General features: G+C 38.6%; 1 protein-coding gene and 2 pseudogenes across 1 annotated transcript in view; 2 read left to right on the top strand and 1 right to left on the bottom strand.

Annotated features, from left to right (window-relative positions):
- Window positions 1-24,012, top strand: part of PRORP (protein only RNase P catalytic subunit) — a 156,143-nt gene that overhangs the window by 26,236 nt on the left and 105,895 nt on the right. The gene's annotated exons all lie outside the window — the stretch shown is intronic.
- On the top strand, window positions 18,225-19,392 carry LOC114491480 (annotated as a pseudogene).
- Window positions 20,590-21,172, bottom strand: LOC118501335 (annotated as a pseudogene).

Here is a 24,012-nt window from a genome sequence, read left to right as displayed (position 1 = left end):
TGAACATTTTACTCAATGTGTACTTAATTAATCAGTAATGTTATTCCCATACAATTCCCTATTGCCTCTTCTTCAACTCCACAATTGAAAACTGAAAAATAGGCTTATTATCTCTGGATCATCCAGGTGTGTTGGGCCCAAAGAATTGTGGCCCAAATGTGAAACCGCTAGAAAAATCAGTGAGTTCAGAAGTACAGGAAGGGTAAAGGAGAGACAGGTTGACTCCTTGCAGTGGACGTCTCCGCACCACATTATTTCTTTCATTTCTTTATTCTTCTTTATTTTCTCTAATAAAACACTTGCTGAAATTCTACCAACTGGGCTCCAGTTTGTTTGTTTTTTGAAATGAGAACTAGCTTGAAGTAGTGCATTTGCTCCTGATGCCTAACTGAGCTCTGTTTTACAAAGGAATTAGAATTGGAAGTCGGTATGGGTGTTTGATTGCTGCTGTTTTAAAATTGGACGGGCAGTTTTTAGACATGGAGAATGTTTTCCGGGACAAATCTGAAAAGGATGCTAGAGTAGGAGGTTTCATGTAGATTGCAGTGCTAGAGGCAGAGGGATAAAGACAACTTTAGGAGTTTTGAACAAGGTGAGAGTGTGCAAAAGAGAAACTTATTTTTTTCTTAGGCCAAGTGCCTAAGATTCAACATGGCACTATTATGATACAGTAGTCCCATTATATAGTTAGGCATGGCAACAAAATCACTTCTTACTTAGTTATTTATTTTTTAATCCTCACCCAAGGGTATATTTACTGGTGAGAAGGAGAAAGAGAAACAGATTAGTTGCCTCCCATATGCACCTTGACTGGATATTGAACCTGCTGCCTGGGTACCTGTGCCCTGACTGGGGATCAAACCCCCAACCTTTTTGGTATACAGAAGGATGTTTTGGTATCTCCAACCAACTGAGCCACCCAACCAGGGCCTAAATCACTTTTTATAAATTTGTATTTATAGGGAGAGTACTAAGTTTTAAATACCCATCTTATAGGTGACTTTTTAGAAATGGTATGTTGGAAGGGAGGCACTACCCAGAGTGATCACACTTAGTTTTCTTTTACTTAGAAATCTGCTGCCTCAGATTTTTGACTCAGTTTTGCCTTTGCTCTTAACTAAATGTATCAGTTTTTATTGCCTTTTCAGTTGGTCTACTAAGAGAACACAATAATGTAAATAAGATTAGAAATAATACACTGGTACTAAAGACAAGATAGCTTACTTCTGAGGGAAAACTAGCAGTATGAAAGAGTAGCAGAGGCGTTCTCCATTCTCCATAGCACAAACTCCTCATTTTATGAAGATGCCCCTCTTGCAGTCTTTCTTACCTTAGTACTATAACTGCCAACACTTTTAGATCCAAGCCACTCTGAACTCGACAAGTACAATAGCTCTCTAACTGGTCTCCTTGTCTCCTAGTGCACAAGGCTGTGTTCAATGAGAGTGATCCTTTTAAATTCATACCAGGCTCTGGCTGGGTAGCTTGGTTGGATCATTGTCCTGTACACCAAAAGGCTGTGGGTTAGATTCCTGGTCAGGGCATACACTGAGTTGTAGGTTTGATCCCCGGTTGGGGTGCATATGGGAGGCAACTGATGGATGGTTCTTTCTCACATTGATGTTTCTTGCTGTCTCTCCCTACATCCTCTACTTCCTCTCTCTAAGCAGATCCTCAAGTGAGCATAAATAAATAAATAAATGAATGAATGAATGAATAAATAAATAAATTCATGTCAGATCCTGTTATTCCTCCGCTTATAGTTCACCAATAGCTTTTCCTCTCACTCAAGCTGTAAGAGTCCTTACAGAGACCTGTAAGGCTCTTTGCAATCTGGTCCCCATTAGCCTCACAGGCCTTAATTCCATTCCAGCCTTGGTGGTCTTGATCCCACCAGATATGTGTCAAGACCTTTGCACTTGCTACTTCCTCTTCCTCTACATATTTGTATGATTATCCATTCACTTCTTTCAGCTATTTTGTTAAGTATTGCCTTCTTAGAATGGTTCATCCTGACCACCCTATTTAAAGTACCATGTATTCTTATATACCTTCACCCTGACCCAGGCATTCCCTATTTTCTGCCTCTGCTTTATTTTTGTTGATATTGTTTATCACCATCTGACTTACTATACATTTTATTTGCTTTTATAAAAGTATATTTTATTGATTATGCTATTACAGTTGTAACAATTTTTATTTCCTCTTTATTCCCCCTCTGCTCTGCACCCCCCACCCTCCACCATTCCCTAGCCTCCCCACCTTAGTTCATGTCCATGGGTCATACATATAAGTTCTTTGCCTTCTCTGTTTCCTACACTATTCTTAACCTCTCCCCATCTATTTTATGCCTACCAATTATCCTTATTACTCCCTGTGCCTTTTGCCCCCCATTCTTCCCCTCCCCTTCCCTGTGATAACCCTCCATGTGATCTCCATTTCAGTAATTCCATTCCTATTCTAGTTGTTTGCTTAGCTTTCGTTTTTGTTTCTTAGGTCCAGTTGTTGATAGTTATGAGTTTGTTGTCATTTTACTGTTCTTAGTATTTTATCTTCTTCTGTTTTTTAGATAAATCCCTTTAACATTTCATATAATAAGGGCTTGGTGATGATGAACTCCTTTAACTTGACCTTATCTGAGAAGCACTTTATCTGCCCTCCCATTCTAAATGATAGCTTTGCTGGACAGAGTAATCTTGGATGTAGGTCCTTGCCTTTCATGACTTGGAATACTTCTTTCCAGCCCCCTCTTGCCTGTAAAGTTTCTTTTGAGAAATCAGCTGAAAGTCTTATGGGAACTCCTTTGTAGGTAACTGTCTCCTTTTCTCTCGCTGCCTTTAAGATTCTCTCTTTATCTTTCATGTTGGGTAATGTAATTCTGATGTGTCTTTGTGTGCTCCTCCTTTGGTCCAATTTCTTTGGGACTCTCTGGGCTTCCTGGACTTCCTAGAAATATATTTCCTTTGCCAGATTGGAGAAGTTTTCCTTCATTATTTATTCAAGTAAGTTTTCCATTTCTTGCTCTTCCTCTTCTCTTTCTGGCACCCCTATGATCTGAAATGTTTAAAGTTGTCCCAGAAGTTCCTAAGCCTCTTCTCACTTTTTTGAAATCTTGTTTCTTCATGCTGTTCTGGTTGGATGTTTATTTCTTCCTTTTATTTCAAATCATTGATTTGAGTCCCAGTTTCCTTCTCTTCACTGTTGGTTTCCTGTATATTTTGCTTTACTTTACTTTGTGTAGCCTTCATTTCTTCCTTCATTTTGCAACTGAGCTCAGTCAATTCTGTGAGCATCCTGATTACCAGTGTTTTGAACTCTGCGTCAGATAGGTTATATATCTCCTCATCACTTAGCTCTTTTTCTAGAGTTTTGACCTGTCCTTTCATTTGAGCCATATTTCTTTGTCTTGGCATACCTGTTGTATGAGGGTTGGAGCCTTAAGTATTTGTGGGTAGGGGTGGGCAACCCTCTTAACTGTGCTGTGGTGCTGTGGGGGAGGGGAGAGAGAGAGAGTAATGCCACTTGCTCGCTCTGCTCTAGCCCCACTTTCCAACGAACTCTCCTGTAAGATGGAGTTTCTCCTGCCTCCTCAACCTCCACAGTATTTTACAGCTAGAGGTCTTTGAGTCCTTAGTTTTCTGGCCATCTAGCCCCTCCTTGCCTTCTCGGTCTACCACTTTGCCACTGGTCCTCTTCGCCTGCCCAGCTCCGCCTCTCCTGCCTGTCTAGATGAATGTTTCATTTAACTCCTTGGTTGTGGGAGTTCCATGCAGTTTGCTTTTCTGGTAGTTTTGGTTGTTTATTGTTTTTAAATTGATTGTTTTCCTTCTTTTGGTTGTACAAGGAAGCGAAGCTTTTCTATCTATGCCTCCATCTTCACCCTGTTATATTGATATCTTATTTGCTTTTTAAAAGATTTATTTAATTCTAGAGAGAGGGAGGGAGGGAGAAAGAGAGGGAGAGAAACATGAATCTAGAAAGAGAAACGTCTGGGTTTGCAACCCAGGCATGTTCCGTGACTGGGAATTGAACTGGTGACCTTTTGGTTTGCAGGTGAGCGCTCAATCTGCTGAGCCACACCAGCCAGGGCCATTTGTTGTTTTTTTAAAGTATATTTATTGATTATGATATTACAGTTGTCTCAATTTTCCCCCTTTGTCCACCTCCACCTGGTACCACCCTTTTCTCCAGCAGTCCCCCACCTTAGTTCATGTCCATGGGTCATACATATAAGTTCTTTGGCTTCTCCATTTTATACTACTCTTAACAACCCCTGTCTGTTTTGTACCTACCAATTATGTTTCTTAATCCTTGTACCTATTTCCCCATTGTTCCCCTTCCCCCTCCCAGCTGATAATCCTCCAAATGATCTCCATATCTGTGATTCTGTTCCTGTTCTAATTGTTTGCTTAGTTTGTTTTTGTTTTTGTTTTTTAGATTTAGTTGTTGATAGTTGTGGGTTTATTGTCATTTTACTGCTCATGGTTTTTGTTCTTCTTTTTCTTAAATAAGTTCCTTTAACATTTCATATAATAAGCGTTTGGTGATGACGAACTCCTTTAACTTTACCTTGTCCAGGAAGCACTTTATCTGCCCTTCATTTCTAAATGATAGCTTTGCTGGATAGAGTATCCTAGATTGGAAGTCCTTGCTTTTCATCACTTTGAATACTTTTTTCCAGTCCCTTCTTGCCTTCCAGGTTTCTTTTTAGAAATCTGCTGACAGTCTTACGGGAACTCCTTTGTAGGTAATTCTTTCCTTTTCTCTGGCTGCTGGCTGCTTTTAAGATTCTCTCTCTATCTTTAACCTTTGGCATTTTAATTATGATGTGTCTTGGTGTGGTCCTCTTTGGGTCCACCTTGTTTGGGATAATCTGTGCTTCCTGGACTTATATGTCTATTTCCTTCAGCAAATTAAGGAAGTTTTCTTTCATTATTTGTTCAAATAAGTTTTCCGTTTCTTGTTCTTCCTCTTCTCCTTCTGGCACACCTGTGATCTGGATATTGGTACATTTGGAGATGTGCCACAGGCTCCTTATTCTATTACCATTTTTTTATTTGTTTTCCTTATTACTGTTCTGATTGAATGCTTTTTTCTTCCTTATGTCTCAAATCTTTGATTTGAAACTTGGCTTCATCCCCTCTACTGCTGGTTCCCTGTGGATTTTTCTTATTTCTCTTAATGCAACCTTCATTTCTGCCTGGGTCACAAGGTTTTTTTGTATTGTTGCAGTGCCCAATGATTTCTTTGAGCATACTGAAAACCAGTGTTTTGAATTCTGCATCTGGTAGATTGCTTATCTCCATTTCGTTTATATCTTTTCCTGGAGTTTTGTTCTGTTCTTTCATTTGGGCTGTATTTTTTTGTCTCTTCAATTTGGCAACCTCCCTGTGTTTGTTTCTGTGTAGTGGGTAGCACTGTTTTGACTCCCTGTCTTAGTAGCAAGGCTTATTGTAGAAAAGGCACCCGTAAATTGTGTGGGGCAGAGCCTTAGGAAGTCTCCAGGGTGGGCCAACCCATTTCACCACTTTATGGCTCCATGTAGGGGAGGGCTCAGAGAGGGGACAATGCCGTGCTTGGACTCTGGAGTTTGCCCAAGAGGAAGCTGTCTCCCAGCACTTGCCCTTTTGCCAGTCACCTCACTTTCTTCACCTCTTCCAGTGTGCCACTTGTGCCCTTCCATTTGTTGCCCTGGTGCTGAATCCCAGATGGGGTGGGTCTGTGTGAGTCCTAAGTCCATTGTAGGCCCTTTAAGGGAAATCTCTGGAGAATCATACAGTTTCTTCTGCTACCCCAACCCCCATTGGTTTTTATAGCCCAAAGTTACAGGGACATATCTTCCTGGCACTGGAAACCTGGGCTGGGTGGTTTGGTCTGGGCCTTGGATTGCTTGTTTGAATTATCCCTTCCAATATGTATCCACCACATGTGAATGTGGAACCACCCATTCTACCGCCTCTCCGTGTCTCCACCCCTCCTGCAAAAGGGTGACTGGCAAACTCCAGAGATCCTGTCTGGATGAATGTGGCTTCTTTAAGTCCCTGGTTGTTAGACTTGCTCGGTTTTCTGATGGATCTGGGTGATATTTATTTTGTAGTTTAGTTATAATTTTTACTGTAGTTGTACATGGAGGCAAAGTGAGTTTGCCTACACATCCATCTTGGCCAGAAGTTCCTACTTAATATCTTAAGGTAGAAATTCGAAGTTGTTCAAGTCTTGAGCAGAGCACATGCCACCTCCTTATTATCTGGCACTACTTTTAGCTATAAATTGAAACTTAGCCAGTAGTTCTTCTCCCTCAAAGTTTCAAGAAATAGAAAATAGAAGAGTTAAGAATTTGGTATATGAAATATTAAATTTGAATCTGATTAAGCATCTAGCGTCAATTACAGAGAATATAAAGAATATGTTACACCTTAAGGATGCACCCATCAAATCCAGTCCATGGGAAATTCTGTAAGGCAGACAACCCAGCTTCTTGCAATAAAAACAATCGCAAGGGGACTGGGGGAGAGGAGTGAGAGAAAGAAAAGACCTGTAGACCAAAACAATTTGTCATCTATCAACGATTTGTGTATGTGGACTGCCCTGAGCCTTTAATTCCTGATTTGAACAATCAAAGGAATCGGAAAACCATTTGATAAAGATATTAATAAAGTATTGTTGGTTGTTTTAGAAGTAATAATGCTAGTGAGTTATATTTTAAAACTCATTATATTTTAGAGCTACATACCAAAATATTTATGGATGGGATGATGGGACGTCTGAGATATGCTTCCAAAATAACTGGGAAATAGGAGATGGAGTAGGTGGCACTACAGATGAAACAAAATTGGCCAAGAGTAGAAAAAGGTAGATTTATTGGGACTTACATAATTCTGTCTACTTTTGTGTATGCTTGAAATTTACATTGTAAAAATCTGTTTTAAAAAAACTGACATATTAAGTAAATACATATATGCCTTTAGAAGTTATGAAGAGGGAAATTATAAAGCAACGGCCCTTGAGTGAATTTCATGAAGAGGCAGCATCTTCTGCAGTGTTTTTCCCCAAACACATTCATTATAAAAGATGAAAATAGTTTAGAAATGTCCATATAGAAAGTGAAAGTTCTCTTCTTTAATCAAATAGTATTTTTAAAATACTAAAAATTGTCATTTTATTTGCACATAGTAACATATTCCTTTTTCTGATTATGAAATGTATGAGAGATGAAATTTACATCAATAGCTGGAGAGAGATTTTCTCCTGAACTATGTTGCTTTTCCTTTGCAAAAGGGATATTAACGTTAGTTTTGGGGTTTAAAATAAAAAGTCCCATTATGTAATGAAAACTGTAGCTAAAGTGGTGATCTGGAATGTTCTAGTGTGCTTCTATCACTACCTTTAGTGCAGGTGGCAACTGCAGATTAATTGTGGTGTGGTTAGGACTTCCATGAAGAGAAATTGAACCTGAGAGCTTTCAGTCCTCAGCAATGCTAATTGGGAGATATGGAGTAAGGGGATTTCCATTTTTTGTTAATAAGATCTCCAGGCGCATTTCCCCTTGGTTTTTACATTCTTCTCAGCTCTGAAGCAGCTGCAGAGAAGTAAAATGTGGTTTCCTGCACTTAGAGTGCTATCTTTTCTTTTGGAGAATTATAGTTGGAAGAGTGAATTGTATATGGATTGAGTTACCTATATGGCTGATTTAAACACTAATTTTCAAATTTTATTGAGATATAATTGACATATAACGATATATTAGTTTAAAGTCTGCAACATAATAATTTGATATTTGTAAAGAACTGAGTACTATTAAGTACCAAAATAACCTGAAAAATCACTTCCAGAACTAGCAGAGCCGAATGATCAGATCCAAAGCACGGCATTCATTGTCCCTGTCACCAGTGAAGCTAAATTAGTATTTATTTATTTTAAGAGATTTTATTTATTTTTTAGAGAGAGAGGAAGGGAAGGAGAAAGAGCTGGGGAGAAATATCACTGTGTGGTTGCCTCTCACATGGCCCCCACTGAGGATCTGGCCCTCAACCCAGGCATATGCCTTAGGCTGGGAATCAAACCAGTGACCCTTTGGTTCGCAGGCCTACACTCAATCCACTGAGCTACGCCATCCAGGGATAAATTAGCATTTAAATCTTTTAATTTATCATTATTTGTAAGAGTAGAACTTCCAAAGTAGAATATTCTTATAAGTAAAGGAATGATAATGGATTTGAGGAAAGGACCATAATTCTTTTCCTTGCTTTGTGATAAACTCTGCCAGTTTTCAGACTTCGTTTCATTAGATTCTGAACCCCTAGAAGTTTTGGTAAATTTTTGTGTAAATATGTGTGCAGAATTTTAGGGGCGTTGTAGGCCAGTTAAGTAGACATCACACATAAAATTAGATTAAATTCCCAGTATAGAAAGCTGAGGACCCCAAAATGTATTAGAAAATGACCAGAGCAGAAGCAGGCACAGTGTATTTTGGCAGTTTCCCTGAGTCCCTGGAGTCCCTACATGGGCCTGGGCAGCCCGTGACTGTGTCCACCCAAGGTAGGATCTCCTTATCTTAATTCACCTTGCATCACAGACCTTTTATACCTAGGCTGACATCACTGTTCACAAAGACTTACACCACAACCTGCATGCCTCCTTTAAGAGGACTTTTATGAATACGGGGCTCTCCTGGACTCAATGTCCTCTTCTCACTAGAGGAGAAAACCCATTTCCCTGCAATGAAGGCGTGTATTTTTCTCTTGGAAGAAGCCCCAGAGTCCTGTTCCTAATGGAATTTTTCCCTTAACTTTAGTTCTGTCTTGTCCAAGTGACTCCCAAATTGGTTTCTTTAATCCTGGTTACTATTTTAAATGCCACATCAACATGACCAATTGCATGTAAGACATTTCTATGGAATACACCATTTTGAGCTCAAACTCAATGTATCAAGAGTAAAATTTTAGCCTCTGATCACATACTATTGAATTTTCTTTTGTGTTTTTCCTGTTTGCCACCCAGATTGGAGAAATTAAAACTGATTTTGACTCTTATCTTTAACCTTTGTGTCATATCAGTCACTAATCCTGTCGTGCAGCATTTCTCAACTCTACCTCTGCTGTTCCGTTTCTGCTACTTCCACCTTGTCCAGGCCTTTAGCATCTCAACCTCAACTTCTGTGTTACCTCCTAACTGGTTTTCTTGTGTCTATACTCTTCCATTTTTTTCTTCACACTGTTGCCAGCTCAGTCTTTTCAAAATGCTGATTTAATCACATTATTCCCTTGGCCTAAATCCTGCAGTTTCCCATTCCTATCATGAAAGTAATTCCTTCAGTTTCTCTACAACCTACTTTCCAAGCCTCATCTTTTAGTACTCTCCTCTGCAAACATCTGCTTCAGCTAAAGTTGGCTACTCACTGTATCTGGACTGCTTTTCCCCATATAAACTGTACTCCTATCTCCAAGTCCTGTTTTTTCTCCAAGGCTTCTCAAGTCCCTTTTCTTTTTCTTTTTTTCCTTTTATGACATTTTATTTTTATTTTCTAAGTTAGATTTACTGGGGTGACATTGGTCAGTAGGATCATATAGGTTTCAAGTGTACATTTCTACTATACGTCATCTGCATACAATATGTATGTCTACCAACAAAAGTCAAACCATCTTCCATCTTCATATATTTGTCCTCCTATAGTCCTCACTAAACCCCAACCCCTTTCCTTCTGGTAACCACCATACTGTTGTCTGTGACCATGAGTTTCAGTTTCATATCCCGTGTATGAGTGAAATCATATAGTTCTTAGCTTTTTCTGACTGACTTATTTCACTTAGCATAATAATCTCAAGGTCGACCCACGTTGTCACAAATGGCAGTGTTTCATCTTTTCTTATGGTTGAGGAGTATTCCATAGTATAGATGTACCACATCTTTATCCAGTCATCTATCAAAGCACGCTTTGGTTGTTTCCATGTGTCATAGGGGTACATATATCTTTGTGAATACCATATTTTGCCATTTTTATTGTGTACCTTTTTGCCCAAATTTGGGCAGAAAAATAAGGATATACATTACACATGGGTAGTACTAATTCTGTGTCTATATAAATGTTTTTAATTCTTTTATTCAACTCTAGATAGCAATAATGGTATCCATATGCAAAATAATACCCTGGAATACGATAATTGATTTTGTTTCTAAATACAAATAAATAAATAAATAAATAATTGAATTTTAAAAATAAAACAAAAGTTTTTTTTTTCCTGAAAGTTTGGGCCTAAAACGTGGGTGTGGAGTGTACAGAAGAGTGCATTATACATGGCAAAATACGGTAAATGTTTTCAAGTTTTTCAGGTAGATACCCAGGAGAGTGATGGCTGGGTCACATGGTAACTCTGTTCTTAATTTTTTGAGGAACTACTGGACTGTTTTCTATAGTGGCTGTACTAGTTTATATTTCCACCAGTGGTTAATGAGGGTTCCCTTTTCTCCACAACCTTTCCAACATTTATTATTGAGTTGGCCAAAAAGTTCATTTGGCCAATAAATGTTTTTTTCTGTCAGGCTCTAGTAGCACCTAGTTGTCTCTAACTTCATTTGAAACAATTTTGTTAGGTTGTACTGTGACAGCTGTCACATCATTGTGCATTAAAAAAAACATAAAAATTGGTGAATTTTTGTTTAGCCATTTTAATATTGAAGATGGAAGAAAATATGTAACATTTTTGGCATATTATGCTTTATTATTTCAAGAAAGATAAAAACAAAACTGAGATGCAAAAAAGATTTGTGCAGTGTATGGAGAAGGTCCTGTAACTGATCAAACATGTCAAAAGTGGTTTGCAAAGTTTTGTGCTGGAGATTTCTCACTGGGCAATGCTCCACGGTCAGGTAGACCAGTTGAAGTTGCTAGTGATCAAATTGTGATATTGAGAAGAATCAACATTATACCACTCGGGAGATTACTGACATTCTCAAAATATCAAAATCAATAAAATTATTGGTAAAAATGAAAAATGTATCTTTTATTTTACAGAAAAACTGTACTTAGTGTTTAGCCAACCTAATACTTGTCTTGTTGATAATAGCCATTCTGACAGGTGTGGGGTGGTATCTCATTGTAGTTTTGATTTGCATTTCCTTAATAGCTAATGAGGTTGAACATCTTTTCATATATCTGTTGGCTGCTCTTGGGAGAGGTATCTGTTCAGGTCCTCTGCCCATTTTTTTTTTCATCCTCACCCAAGGACATTTGTTCATTGCTTCTAGAGAGAGAAGAAAGGAGAGAGAGAAGCTCGATGTGAGAGAGAAACATTGATCAGCTGCCTCCCTAAGCACCTGGTCCAGGGATTGTCTGCCCTGGCCCGGGATCAAACCTACAACCCAGGCAGGTGCCCTGACTGGGAATCGAATCTGCAACCTTTTGGCCACAGGGCAAGGCTCCAACCAACTGAGACACCCTGGCCAGGGCTCTGCCCATTTTTTAATTGAATTATTTGTTTGGTGTTGAGTTATATGAATTCTTTATATATTTTGAATATTAACTCCTTGTTGGAGCTCTTGTTTGCAAATACCATCTTCCATTAGGTTGTTTGCCTTTTTGTTTTGTTGTTGGTTTCGTTTGCTGTGAATAAGCCTTTTAGTTTGATATAGTCCCATTCATTTATTTTTGCCTTTACTTCCATTGCTTTTGGGGTCAAATTCATAAAATGTTCTCTACAACGAAGGCTCATAATTTTAATACCTGTGTTTTCTTCTGTGTAATTTATTGTTTCAAATCTTATATTTAGATCTTTGATTCATTTTGAATTAATTTTTGTACACAAAGACAAACTAATCTAGTTTTAATCTTTTGCATGTGGCTTTCCAATTTTCCCAGCACCATTTATTGAAAAGGCTTTCTTTTCTCCATTGTGTGTTTTTGGCTCCTTTGTCAAAAATTATTTGCCCATATACATGTGGTTTTATTTCTGGGCTCTTGATGCTATTCCACTGGTCTGTGTGTCTGTTCTTCTGCCACTACCATGCCGATTATCATAGCTCTGTAGTATAATGTGAAGTCAGATAGTGTGATACCTCTGACTTCATTCTTTTTTCTCAGGATTGTTTTGGCTATCCAGGGACTTTTGTGGTTCCATACAAATCTGATGTTTTTTTGTTCTATTTCTTCAAAAAATGACATTGAGATTTTAATGGGGATTGAATTAAATCTGTATAGTGCTTTGGGTAATATGGCCATTTTAACTATGCTGATTCTTAAAATCCATGAACCGCGTCCTTTGTTAATTTTATTCCTAGGTATTCTTTTTGTTGCAATTGCTAAAGAAATTTTTTTTTTCAAGTTTCATTGTTAGTATATTGGAAGGCTATTTTTGTACATTGATTTTGTATTCTTCAACTTTACTGTATTTGTTGTTTCTAATAATATTTTTGTGGAGTTTTTAGGGTTTTCTATATACAGAATCATGTCACCTGCAAAAAGTGACACTTTTACTTCTTCCTTCTCAGTTTAGATGCCTTTTTATTTCTTCCTCTTGCCTGATTGCTCTGGCTAGGATTTTCAGAACTATGTTGAATTAAAGTGGTGAGAGCAATCATCCTTGTCTTGTTCCTGAATGGAGAGGAGGAGCTTTCGGTTTTTCAGCACTGAGTACGATACTGGCTGAGGGTTTGTCATATATCGCTTTTATTATGTTGAGTTACTTTTCTTCTCTACCTACTTTATTGAGTGTTTTAATCATAACAAGATGTTGTATCTTGTCAAATGCTTTTTCTGCATCTGTTGATAAGATTATATGATTTTTGTGCTTTGTTTTGTTAATGTGACATATTACATTGAACAATTTGCATATGTTGAACCATCCTTGTGCCCTTGGAATGAACCCTACTTGATAGTGATGTATTTTTTAACATATTGTTGTATTCAATTTGCTAGTATTTTGTTTCAGATTTTTGCACCTGTATTCATCAAAGATAGTGGCCTGTAGTTTTCTCTTTTTCTGTTATCCTTGCCAGGTTTTGGTGTCAGGATTATGTTGGCCCTATAAAATGTTAGGAAGTATTATTGCCTCTTCAATTTTTTTAAAGAGTTTGAGAAGGATAGGTATCAAATCATCTTCGAATGTTTGGTAGAATTCACTTAGTGAAGCTATCTGGTCCTGGACTTTTATATTTTGGGGGTTTTAATGGTTGTTTCAATTTCCTTACTGCTTGTTGGTCTATTTAGATTTTTCAGTTCTTCATGATTTAGTCTAGGAAGGTTATATATTTCTAGGAACTTATCCATTTCTTCTAGGCTGTTGAATTTGGTGTCAAGTCTCTTTTCTGTCACAAAGTCTTTCCTGACTTCTATAGTGTGTTTATCTTTATAAAAAATATTATTTATTGATTTTGGAGAGAGAGAAGAAGGGGGAGAGAAAATGAAAGAAACATGAACCCTTGATCGCCAGACCGCAAACCAAATGTTTGCCCGTTTGATTCCCAATCAGGGCACATGCCTGGGTTGCAGGCCAGGTCCCTGGTAAGGGGTGCTCAAGAGGCAACCACACATTGATGTTTCTCTCCCTCTTTTTCTCCCTCCCTTCCCCTCTTTCTAAAAATAAATAAATAAAATCTTTAAAAAGAGAGAGAGACATGGATTTGTTGTTCCACATTTTTATGCATTCATTGGCTGATTCTTATCTGTGCCCTGACTGGGATCAAATCCACAACTCTGTCATATTGGAATGGTGCTCTAACCAACTGAACTGCCCAGCCAGGACCTGTGTTTTTCTTTTCTTTCTTTGAACTTGTGGCATTTATTAACCCCAGCACATACTTGGCCATTAATCCCATACCACGTGTTCTTATTTTAGAGCTTGGTTTTTCACATCAGTGTCTTTTGTCTCTTCAGCTACATTATAAATTGGTCCAGGGACAAGGCCCCCTTCTTTGTGTTCTCTACAATGCTTGTCATCCAGTAAGTGTGCAATAAATATTGTTATTTATACATTACCATTCAATTTTACTTTTTTAATGTAATAACTACCCTTTAATTATATTGTTTAATCTTTACAATCACTTTGAGGGAAGGAATATTTTTTATATACTTTACAGATGAGGAAACTGAGGCTCAGAGAAGTTCAATAACTTGCCAAAGTCACAGAATTTAAGTCATGAAGGTTGGATTCAAACCCAGATCTTTAGATTCAGTTATAGATGCTGTTTATACTTACCAGTAATTCTACCACCTTATAGGTCTGATATATGTTTTTGGGGGGTGGGAGAGTGCTTAACACTTAACACTTAGTTTGCTATTACTTTATTAATGGCAGCAGAAGAAAAGGTGTGCTAACATGGATTAGCAGTAATAGCTAGCAGGAATAATAAAACAGATGCAAACTGTGTTAAAGTTAACAGGAAAATAGAATTTCCCTTAATCTCATTGCTTACTGGTGGAATGACTCACCTTCCAGTTGTGCGTTGTTCTTGAGTTATTCAATATTTGTATGAGGTAGACAAAGGAGGGAAAATCACTGATGAGATGTAAAAGACACGTCATTTGAGCTAATGACTGATCCTGGGATATCCCCAAGGTTTCTACCTCAGTATCCGTGCCTCTCCTGAGTGCTGTTTGACTCTTTCACTGTTTGATATTTTTCAGAGTAAAGTCACTTGCATTCTCTTTCTGCCCTCCACCTGGACAGTTTCCATTGGCTACGTTCTTATACTGTGATGCAAAAAGATTTATTTATGCTTACTTAACATTAGTCAGATTTAGTATTGCTTATCTTAGACACTAGAAATTCCAGGAATTAAGATGTTTTTTTCTGGCTCTATTCTCCCTTTTCTGTTCTTTTTTTTTTTTTTTCATTAAAAGAAGAAAAAAGACCACCCAAACTATTTTCTTTCTTAATCAGCAATAAAATTAAGCACAGATGATAGTAAACTCTGCTTCATTGTAATGAGAAAGTTGTAAATTTTGATGGTACAACTGATAAATGGTTTCTTCTGCTTTATAAACAAATAGCTCATTCAGTTCAATGAAGTGATGAGTTAAGTAGGAGTTGGAAACAGAGGTTATTTTTAACTTGGTCTTGTTTCCCTCTGCATCTCAGTTTTCTCACAGGATTGTTTTAAGGTTAGCATCAAAAGATGTATGTACATTATAAAACATAAGGTCATCTACAAGGATGTACTACAGGCAGTTCGCAGCAAAGAACTTGATTTATGAATCATCTATATGTGCACACTGCAAGGACAGTGGATTTCCTTTCCGTCTAGAGTCCTTCTGAAGGGGACAGTCTCTTTGCCCCCTAAATCAGAACAACTTGGGAATGCATATGGAGGCAGTTAGCTTATTGGTACTTACAGGGATCCCTCTACCTTACTGCATGTGAAGACAAGAGCCCATTTCTAAGTCAGGAACAGGAAGCAGGGAAAGTTATTTTGCTTGTATCTATTTTAAAACCCAAAGAGTTTTAAATGGCGACAGACTGTTGATGAAACTTGTACCATTATTGCTACTTACCTGAAACACATATAGAGACTTTTGTAGTCAAATCACTTAATTTTATCGAATCAATGCAATGCTCCTTTGAAGTAAGTAGCCCTACTTCATTGCCCAGGCCCCTGAGACCCTGAAAAGTGAGGTAACTTATCGAAGTCATATAAGCTAATGGATGGCCCATCAGAGAAGACGCAAACCCAGATGGGCTGATGGCTAGTCCAGGCTCCTGTAGTGTCCTCACGGCTCTTCTGAGGGCTGTGCACGCACCTGAGGAGGATAATAATAATATGGTATCCAAAATTTTTGTTAAACATTTTGAGTTTGGTCACTCTTCAAGGGTAAACAATGAAAAATTTATCAAGATTCTCAAAAAGAGCCTTGGGCAACCCTCTTGTCATTTCTTTTCCCTAGGAATTCTTTTTGATGGTTTTTAGTTAGGTTCCATTTATATATAGTGGTAAATTTTTCTTCAAGATTTTTTCTCCCCTATATGAAAAACAAGTGTTTACTTTCTGATTTCTTCTTCAAAAATTTTCCACTGAGTTTTATCTGTGCAATATTTTTATGTTGTTTTGGTGGGGGGGGATCACCCAGTGAAAGGACTTGGATATTCTGTGTGTCCAAAGAAGGAAGGGAAGTTAGGTACGGTGTTGGTACTTTAGAGCCAGTTCCTGGTTGGTTGTGAAGCAGAGGGGATTTCCAGGGTGTGTAAGTGGAGATGTACTTGAACTGAAAGCAGAATTTAAGAAAAAAATGTGGTTAGCAGCATCTCTGAGTTGCAGGATACAAGCCATGTTATTGCCTTTCCTTTCCTGATTTGTTTCTTCTTAACTTAGGAGCAAGATTCTGCAATGAAAAATATGTCTTTCTGCCTTCCTTTTAGCTACTCTCTGTAGGTCTGTCAGGATGATAGGAAAGGAAAGGAGAGTGGGATTAAAAAGAATATAGCTTTTTTTTCTGTCTAGAAGTTTAATTTAAAATAAAATTAATTTCAAACTGTCATTACTTGAATAAGCTCTCTTTTTCCCTAACCCCGGTAAGATTTAAGAAACAATTACATACTTGTGAGTAAATTCCATTCTGAGTATTTAGTAATAAAAGTCTACTTGGAAATATACCTAGCTGCTAGAGAACGTGTGTCTTTAACTGATGATGCTAGGTTGAGAATTCTTTAGTGAAACAATTGCAGTCCTTTGTGTAATGGATATTTGTATTTCAAGATAGATTATCTCTGCCTTCTTCTCCCACACTCCTTTCTCTCTCTTTTTCTAGCTGTATAATTTCCCATTGTGTAGAATGACCAAAATTTACTTGTTCAATCTTCTATTAATGGATATTTAGGTTGCTTTATGTCTTTTACTGTTACAAAAATGCCACAGTGAATCACTGTATATATTTGTAATGCCTCACTATTCTGAGAGAGCAGTAAAGTAGATCCCTAAAAATTGAATTGTTAGGGCATCAGAGATGTATTGATTTTGCTTGGCCTTTGTGGAAATTTTATCAGTATTCATATACACTGATCAGCACATTATGAGAAATCTTGTGTTCCAGTGTGTCATCAAACATTTTGATCTTTGCCTATCTGAAGTAAAAAATGAAATCTCATTATAGGGTTAATTTACATTTTTCTTTTTTTTCTCCTCCATGGAAAGTCATTTCTCTGGTGGAAGTGAGTAAAGTCACTACAACATTAACTGCTTTTCTAGAACAGTGTAAATAACAATGTATATACATCTTAAATTTGATAGGTCATTTTTTGATGTAACAGAGAAATAAATAAATTAAAATTAAACACTTTAACCCAACATTTGGTACTGACAAATCTGTAGTGTCCACATATGAAGGACAGCATGGCCTAGTTTGTAAAAAATTCTCAATGTCATGGTTTTTGGGCTAAAAATATTTAAAATAGTAAATGTTTCATTTTGCTTAAAGGAATACAGTATAATCACCATTAAGCTGCTATCATAACTCATGTTCAGCTGGGGTAAAGTGACCGTCTGGCCCATGGCAAAAGTTGCACATATCACAGTTCTCTCAGACTGATATCTTATGTTTATAAGATCTCATGATTATAAGCCACAATTCACTGACTAAGCTGTCAGTCCCTCAGTTTTTTAGAAAAATACCTAGATTTGTCCTTATGGATGTCAAAATGTTGCACCATCATTTGTTTAAAAAGAAAAAAAAAGGATGCACATTCATATCGTGAGGTTATTAGGAAAATTACTCTTGTAAATAAACTAAATAAAGAAAAAAATATACTTCAAAGGTACATGGATTTTTGTTTGCTTTACAATATTTTATAAAGTGCAGAGAAATCCTAAGGAGAAAACTGCTCCCTATAACATAGTTTTAATTATAGCAGCTTTTGCATAGGAAGGAAGCAACTTATAGGAAGTTGGACACTTCTGTTTCCTCAGGAAGAGGAGGATGAAATAGGATCTTCCAATTCATATTTTTTTGTGGGGGTGCAGTATAAGTCTGCATTTTTCAGGAATGGTTGCTGATGCCAAATCTCCATTAACTGTACATGTCTTTTTTTCACCCTCACCTGAGGACATTTTTTTCATTGCTCTTAGAAAGAGAGGAAGGAGGGGAGAGAGAGAAACATCAATGGGAGAAAGAAGCATACATTGGCTGCCTCCCTAGGCACGCGGACAGGATTAAACAGGCAAGCCAGACATGTGCCCCTACTGGGAATCGAGCCCGCAGTCTTTCCACTGGTGAGGAGGGAAGCTCCAACCAGCTGAGCCACACTGGCAGGGCAAGTGTATTTCTTGAACAGTGGAAAGGTGAGGTATAGACACTGGTTTTCTTACAATATCTGCTCCTCTCTGAAGTGCAAGAACCAGAGTGGCTGACAAATGCTTCAGCATTTAAACAGGAGAAGGTGACCCAGGAGAAACTAAGGGATCCATATGGGACAGCTGAAACATTTCAGGTTCAAACTTGGCATTTGTTATATTCACACATTCCTCAAGCATTGTCATGAACATATTACTTACTTGTGGCACTAAGTAGCGAAGAGGCTTCATTCATGTTCTGTCTGCTGGGAGGTCAGTGATCCTCATCATGGTGAACAGATTCTCAAATGGTATGACCTTGGTTCCTGTATTAAAAGGTCACAGTAGAACTTGCTTCTCCTGGTGGATGCCGCACCTCTAGGAGCAGAACATGAAGGTTTTCTTTGCCACTGCCCTGTTGTGGGCTCTGTTTTCTTCCTGCTGTTGCCAGGATGCTCTACCGCCAATGAGAAGAAGAAGGGGCCCAAAGTCACCATCAAAGGTGTGCTGTGAAGTGGAGATGAAGATAGAGGCTGGGTGGTCATAAGTCTCTTTGGAAAGACTGTTCCAAAAACTGGATAATTTTGTGGCCTTAGTGAGAGCAGAGAAAGGATTTGGCTACAAAAACAGCAGGTTCCATCATGTGATCAAGGACTTCATGATCCAGGGTGGAGGCTTCCCTGGGGGAGATGGCACTGGAGGTAAAGAGCATCTACTGTGAACGCTTCCCTGATGAGAACTTCAACCTAAAACACTATGGGCCCAGCTGGGTGAACATGGCCAATGCCAGCAAAGACACCAGTGGTTCCCAATTCTTTATCACTATGGTTAGGACAGCCTAGCTGGATGGCAAGCACGTAGTGTTTGGCAGAGTTCTAGAGGACATGGAGGTAGTATGGAAGGTGGAGAGCACCAAGACGGATGGTGGGGACAAGCCCCTGAAGGGTGTAATCATTGTGGACTGGCAAGATTGAGGTGGAAAAGCCCTTTGTCATTGCCAAGAACAGCCTCAGGGATCTCTCCCTTTTCAGCAACTATGTTTGGCCCTGTTGCCCTCTCTGTAGGGGTGAATACAGCCCACCACAGGGCTCTGTGCTGCACTGGCCCCAGCATTGATATTTGACAGGGTGGACCCCTCCCCCCACATTCCAGAGTACCAGTTTTATAACAAAGTCCTACCAATGCTGACCAATTAAAAAACAGGGAGTTTTTTTTTTTTTTTAATAAAAAATAAAAATAAAGGTCACAATAGAGGTGAAGTTCAGACATTTTGGTTTCAAAGATTCACTGGTTTCACTTATTTTTTTTTTCTTTCTTTTTTGGGGGGGGATTAATTTGGTTTTTTTGTTGTTGTTTTGTTTTGTTTTGTTTATTTTTATTTTAATATTTTTTTCTTTTTTAGTCCTAGTGTCAAACAGTCTTTAGAGCTCCCCAGAGCAAGTAGTTACCTCTGTCTTTCAGCTGCAGCCACTGCCTTCATCTAGAAATGCTACTCTCCTGGAATGATTAATTCCATTTTTGTATTGTCTGCTGAATGAACTTAAGTTTCACAAACTACCACCTTTATGCTTACTTTACTGTCTTTGTCAACATCATCTTGTGAATCAGTGGGACAGGATTCCATTATCTAAAACAAACCAACGAGGCTTCCAACCTGCGAGATAGTTGAACCACTTGTGCAGAACCACCCCCTCCATGCTTCAGAGCCCAGTGCTGGCCACCATGATGGGGTAAGATTGGAGCGTGGACAGCTGCTCCTGGGGCCGCTGCCTGCCCCCCACGCCTCAGCTCTTGCGCAGTCAGCCCCAGCCAGCACTAAGCCTCATCAGCCCGCATGGGCACGCTGCCTGTATGTGGGCTGCGGGCCCTTAGAGGCCCGGACTGCTGCCGCTGCATGGAGCTTGGGGACCTCAAGGTGCAAGCTGAGACATCCTCTGGCAAACCTTGGTCATAACAGCAGCGACAGCAACAGCGACAACCAAAAAAATTTAACTGTGGCTGCGGCTGTCCTCCTTCGTGCGTTTACGCACTCCTGCTGCTCACTTCCATGCCCCGGGACCCCCTGCTCCTCGTCTGCCTGCCTTCCTTCCTCCTGGTCTTCCAGTTTTCTTATTTTTCTTAATGAGTAAGCCAAGCATCTTTTCATAGGTTTAAAATCAACTTCTTTTCTGCAAACTGTTGCTTCTGTCTTGCCCATTTTTTTTATTTACCTGAGTTATTGGGGGGGGGGGGTTATTGTTGATTTGTAGGAGCTCTTTATTTTGAAAAGTGTGATTTGGATTACAATTTTTTGAGGCCTTTTTTTAGTATGATTTTTTTCTGTGCACTCTTTTTTGGTTTTCAAATGATCTTTTATGGAAATATTTTCCCTTGTAGTTCTTAAATAGTTGGGCATTGCACTACACCACTGTTGTCATCTATGATATCATGAGGGTGGTGGCCATCAACATTGCAGCCCACAGGCTGGGCCGTCTCCAGGATCTCTTTAATGGTTCCAGAGAGTTCTCTAGCTAAAGATCAGTGCCACATTTGTCGGGCAGTGTTGACAATCTCATCAAAAATGATATTTCCACTGTGCTTAATGGTTTAGTTTTGGGGGGGGTTTGTTTGTTTGTTTTTTGCATCTTTCTTCCTCGTGGTGGCTCTTTGAGGGCTCTGATGATCAGGGCAGAGGCAGAAGATACTACCTCTCAATCTGGGCCTGTCTGTTCTGAATGGTCAGTTTCACTGTAATCCTCAGAACCTTCCAATCACCAGTTGCTTTGGCAATGTCATCACCAACCCTTTTTGGAGACAGATCCAGGGGGCCGATCTTGGGGATGAGGGCAGACATGGCACTGATTGCCTCGCCGGTGCACCTCAGGTGTATGATTTTGATGTTGTTGAGGTGAAACTTCTGGGGCATGGTGGAGGCGGCTCATGTTGGGTGAACCCAGATTTGGGAGGACCGAAGAAAGTTGTACTTTTGCCCCCTCCTAGCCGAAAGCTTCTGTGCATTTTTAAATAGGCAAATCTATCAAGCATTTTTCTTACAGCCCCAGTATTTCATATTTAGGTCTTTTCCATTACAAGATTATTAAAAATGAACACACACAAAAACCTCCCTTTTCCCTCTACTACTTTTGTTGTTTTTCCTTACATTTTTTATTTATTTAGTATTTTTTTCTGATTTAAATGAGGTATGTAGTTCCATTTTGATTTCCCCCGCTCCCAGCTAATTGCCCATCTTTTTCTGCACTACATTGAGATGCCACTTTTAGTGTATATCAAATTCCCATTTATTCTGGGGCTGTTTCTGAACTTTCTTTTCATATCCATTAATCTCTGCACATGATCACACAACTTTGATTATGTATTAGTTTTATTATATGTCTTAATATATGGTAAGGCTAATTCTTAGAACTGGGGTTCTGGCCCCTTAATAAACTTTCAAGTGGTAAATATTATAGACCTATGATGAAATATATTAATAATGTTCTTGGACAAAATCGTATTTTGTACATATGGCAGAGTCCCATTACCAGTGGCTTTTAAACACTTTTTTAAAGATTTCATTTATTTTTTAGAGAGAGGGGAAGGGAGGGAGAAAGAGAGGGAAGGAAACATCCATGTGTGGTTGCCCCTCACATGCCTTCTCCTGGGACCTGGCCTTCAACCCAGGCATGTGTCCTGACTGGGAATCAAACCAGTGACCCTTTCGTTTGCAGGCTGGTGCTCAATCCACTGAGCCACACCAGTCAGGGCTGCTTTTAAACATTTTTTTTTACTATAAATCAAGTACAAAATAACTTTACATAACATTTTATAACTGAAAAAAATTGCATACAAAATATTACATGCTTTTACTATATGTATTACACTGTATTTTAATTGTTTACTTCTCCCCAATGTTCTGGTTGCAAATTATTACATTGATTTCATGACCCAGTAAATGGGTTGTGACCTGCAGTTGAAAAACACCTCATTAGACTTCTATTCAGGTAAAATCCCAATACTCCTTATTAGTCTTTTGGGAAGGGGAGAGCAGAAGAATGAGGGGTATCCTTTCCTAAATAAACTAGGGAGACCACATCAAAGCAAGTATGATTCTCAACAAAAGGACTACTGAAGGGCATTTGCATTTCTCTCCTTGTTCACAAGTACCCTGAAGGAAGGGCAGTAGTCTTGATTGCCATGCCTTTCTTAAGAATACAGGCCACAACTTACTAATATTTGCTGTTCAGGAAGAAGGAAAAACTGTTACAAGACGTGTGAGGGGGTCCGTGTGGATACTGCTTCACCATCTTCAAACATAGTTGTTGGGTTGTGATCTGGCTTTGGGGTTCCCAGCTTGATTTACAGTGGGATGATGAGGTGATAGATTTCTGGGTTTCATATCCTAAACCTAACTACCACTTACTAGTTATGCGACTTACTTAACTTCTCTGTGCTTTAGTCTCCTAATTTGTTCAAGTGGGGAAATGGTAATGTCTACCTCATGCCATTGAATAAGAGTTAATACATGGAAGCACTTAGAATTCTCGTTTTTTCATATTTTTGTGATCTACATGGCATATGGAAAACACCGTAGAAGTCTTTGTGTTATTATTATTTGGCCTGTATGCACATAGGATTTTTCTTCTTTAAGTTTGCAATTAAATGTCTATGGGAAGGGGACTGTGTGGATTTTTTCATTGTTCTCCTGAATCTCATGAGCCCTTAGATGTTTTTATCATAGGAAAGTGTTTTTTTGTTGTTGTTGTTTTTGATGATTAGCTCTCACTTTTTGTTCTGATTTATACTTTGAGAACATCCCTGTGAGGCTTAGGTTGAAGCTGTATTCTCTGGCCTTTATAACATTCTTTCTCTTAATGTTCTCTTTTTGTTCTTTTCCTCTGAATTCTAATAGAATTTGTTAAAGTTTGTGCTGCATTTCACAATAATCATCATCTCTAGTGTATTACTTCCAATGAAGATTTTAATTTTGCTGTTGTGTTTTGTTTTTTTCATAAATTTACATTTTATTTTTACCATATTCCTTTATATCTCTTGCTCTTCTCTCCTAAAAGCTCATTGCTCTTTCTTAGTAGATAAATGAGTTTGTACTTTTATGGTAAGAAGACAGTAACAAAGTGTGTCCTCTGCCTATCCCGTAAGTTTTGGGTGTTTCCCAGGGCTTCTTTCCTCTTCTTCTCCACCCACCTCCCTGTGCATTGTCGCCCGCTCCTTTGGTTCTCTCCACCACCTGCCTGCCAGCGGCATGCAGATCTGTATAGCTGCAGCCCTCACACTCATTGAATTCCAGCTTCCTTTTGGGCATCTTCCCGAATAACTTTCTTTAAGTGACAAGATAAGAGTAGTAAACTATTTTATTGTTTGTCTGAAAATGTTTACTTGAATGATTGTTTAACTATATAAATTTTAGTGTTTTCCCCCAGCCCTTTGAAAATAGTATTCATTGTCTTCTGGCCTCTATTTAGTTGTGGTTGAGAAGTTGCTTTCAGTCCAATTTTTGTTCCATTGTAGATATCTCTCTTCTCCGTGTCACTCTTAAGATTTTTTTTCTCACTTTTGCTATTTCACCACAGTGTGTATGTATTCATGTTTTTATTTTTCCTTCTTAGGATTTGATGAGCTTCCTGACTCTTAAGGTTTCACATCTTGAAACAATTCCAAATCAGTCTCAGCCCATATATCTTCAAATATTGCTTCTCCTGAAATTGCTATTAAACTTAATAGTAATTACCGTTAGACTTGCTGGGCCCTTTCACATCCCCTCCT

The sequence above is a fragment of the Phyllostomus discolor genome, chromosome 1 (genome assembly GCF_004126475.2).
Source record: "Phyllostomus discolor isolate MPI-MPIP mPhyDis1 chromosome 1, mPhyDis1.pri.v3, whole genome shotgun sequence".
Taxonomy (NCBI): Eukaryota; Metazoa; Chordata; class Mammalia; order Chiroptera; family Phyllostomidae; genus Phyllostomus; species Phyllostomus discolor.
Note: the sequence above shows the minus strand (reverse complement) of the source record. Positions and strands in the feature narration are given on the sequence as shown.